The 2,649-nt window shown below is 39.9% G+C and overlaps 1 pseudogene; it reads right to left on the reverse strand.

Moving 5' to 3' along the window:
- Positions 1-1,132: 1,132 nt before the first annotated feature.
- Positions 1,133-2,291, reverse strand: LOC106727124 (annotated as a pseudogene).
- Positions 2,292-2,649: the final 358 nt, after the last annotated feature.

Raw genomic sequence — 2,649 nt, forward strand, 5'->3', positions numbered from 1 at the left:
AGCCTCCCTGCTCGCTTCAGTGCATAGTTGCCGGCCACCATCTTGGCTGACAGTTAATTTGCATAAGGATATGCTGATTAGCCAAAGGGAAGGGTAGCGGTCGTACGCTAATTACCATGTTTCTCTTTTATTAGTGTAGATATATATTTTGCCTTTGTTGTATGCATGCACCCATGTATGCATGAGGTCATCAACTTAGGTTTTTCCTTTTGAGAATAAGTGGAGAAACACTAATGATGCCATCTAGCTGCTATAGGCCATAGCAGAAATTATGGCATCCACTAATTAGTCTGCCCTCATCTTTTCTTCCTTTTCTGTGTGACATGCCCCATGTGGCTAAGGAATAGACAAAGCAGCTGTGCCAAGAGTGTGGACTACATTTATCTCATGTAGAAATGATTTTGCCCATCTGGCATCATGAAAGAGGCTTCTTTTTATATTTTGTTGTACAGTGAGCCTTTCAAAAGAACACATCCTGAAACTCAATTAAATCAAGAATTTTATATTATGATCATAGCTACTTTTCTCAGGAAAATAAGAATAAAATTAAGCTGGTTACTCTCTAAATGTATATATTGAATGACATCTCAGCCAAGAAGCAATCTATACTAATAAAAGGGTAATATGCTAATTAGACTGGGAGAACTTCTGGACATCCTTCCAAACAAAGCCATGGTGGCAGGGCCAAGGCGGAGGCAGTTAGGGGTGATCAGGCTGGCAGGGGAGGGCAGTTGGGGGGAGCAGGCCAGCAGGCATAGTGGTTAAGAGCAATCAGGCAGGCAGGCAGGTAAGCGGTTAGGAGCCAGCGGTCCCAGATTGTGAGAGGGATGTCCGACTACAAGTATATTGACAGTAGATAGGAATTTAAAACAAAATAAATCTAACCTGATCAAATCCACAATTAAGTGAAGTTTTCATTTTATTCAGTTGTAAATAAAATGGCAGCCATAGTTTTATCCAATGTACTAATGGTATTAACTTCAGAATTAATGAACTGCCTTGTTTATGCAAAACAAGAACAGTTACCTTCTGTGAAAGGATGTGAACTTTAAAAACTTAGCTCTTTTTCATTTGTTTCATAATTTCCAAATAAAATAAATGGCTCCAGCTACTGTCTTGGCAGTCCAGTTCCCTATATGACTACCTCTTCCCTGAAGTCATCATATAGCCACTAATAGGTATGACTTTAGGAACATTCTATAGTTTCAAAAAGGTGTTTAAAGTCAGGAGGATACATATCTGTTTTTTTTGTTGTTTTATCTTGTTTTAGTTTCTTCATTATATCCATTGCATCAATTGGAATCAATGAATTTAAGTGGTCTATTAGCTTGCAATGGTGCTTCAAAAAACACTGCTTTATCATGTGAAAAAATACATCATAATAGGTGTTAAAAGTGAAAATAAATTTTTATGAGGAGTCAATAGAATAAAACACAGGTTTTGTTGTATTTGTTGTTCTAAGGATTCTCTTCACTCTGGCTTTTCCAGTTGCCCACTTTGGCTGCATATGTCAAATGATGACAAAGATTCTGTATACAGAAGCTTAATCTCACAAGCTACTTGCCAGAGCACACTTAATGCATAGTACAGGTTTGGATTCCATCTCATTAACAAACGAATTTAGTTCTACTCGCCCATTATCTATATACATAAGTATAGGAATATATGTCATGTAAAAGTTTCCAAATCATCGTTTTCTCATTTTTAGTTGGGAAGATTCCAACGACTTTTAAAGGGATACCTTCTGACCAAGGAAATTGTTTCTATTCCCAAATTGCAGAAAAGTAACTTTGGATTCACAACAGGTTTTACTACTCCAAAACGACTAGGACCCAGTTTAAAGAAGATACGGTGGATAATGTGTAGTTTTCTTCCAGCTTTCCCCCTAGGGACTCCAAATGTGAAATAAAAGTTTTATCACTTTCAACAGCAATCACTCTGACACCTCTTTGAAGTAATGCTTGAGTCAGGATTCCAGGGCCTGGATTGAATTTGCAGATTAGGTTGTAATCTTCTTCTTCTTTTAGCAGGAACTGCACCATGGTCTCAGCCAGTCTGGGACTGCCTATGTAACTCCCGGACTCTAAGCTGCTCTTGGACATCCCTGAGGGCAATTTTCTGAAACCCTCACTGGGTACCAGCTTCTGCTAGAAGTCAGACAAACCATGGTGGTTCCTTGCTGGCATGTCCTTCCATCTCGCCGCTCCTGACCTCCAAATGCAAAAGTGACCAGCATTGAAAAAGGCTGCCAGCCTCAGCCATGGAGAAAGCTCTGCAACTGGGACCCACATCCTTAAACTCTAGGGTCTGTCCCAATGTCACTCAGAGTCATTACAATGTCAGCGAACTCCTCACTGGGAGCCCCATGTGTAGGATCACCCCACCACCAGACTAGGCTGGGCAAAAGCAAACACTACAAACAAGGCAGGAACAACCTCTCCTTGCTTTTCCCTCACTTCCATTTCCTGCCAGGTGCTGCCACTGGAGGACTGAGTGGACTCAACAATTACTTTAAACGCAAATGGATTAAATGCTTCAATCAAAATACCTATGGAGACTTAATGGATAAGGAAATAAGACCCTTACATATGCTGTCTACAAGAGACTCATTTCAAATCGAAAAACAAACTGAAAGTAAAGGGAAAGAAA

Source organism: Myotis brandtii, unplaced genomic scaffold, assembly GCF_000412655.1.
Source record: "Myotis brandtii unplaced genomic scaffold, ASM41265v1 scaffold373, whole genome shotgun sequence".
Taxonomy (NCBI): Eukaryota; Metazoa; Chordata; class Mammalia; order Chiroptera; family Vespertilionidae; genus Myotis; species Myotis brandtii.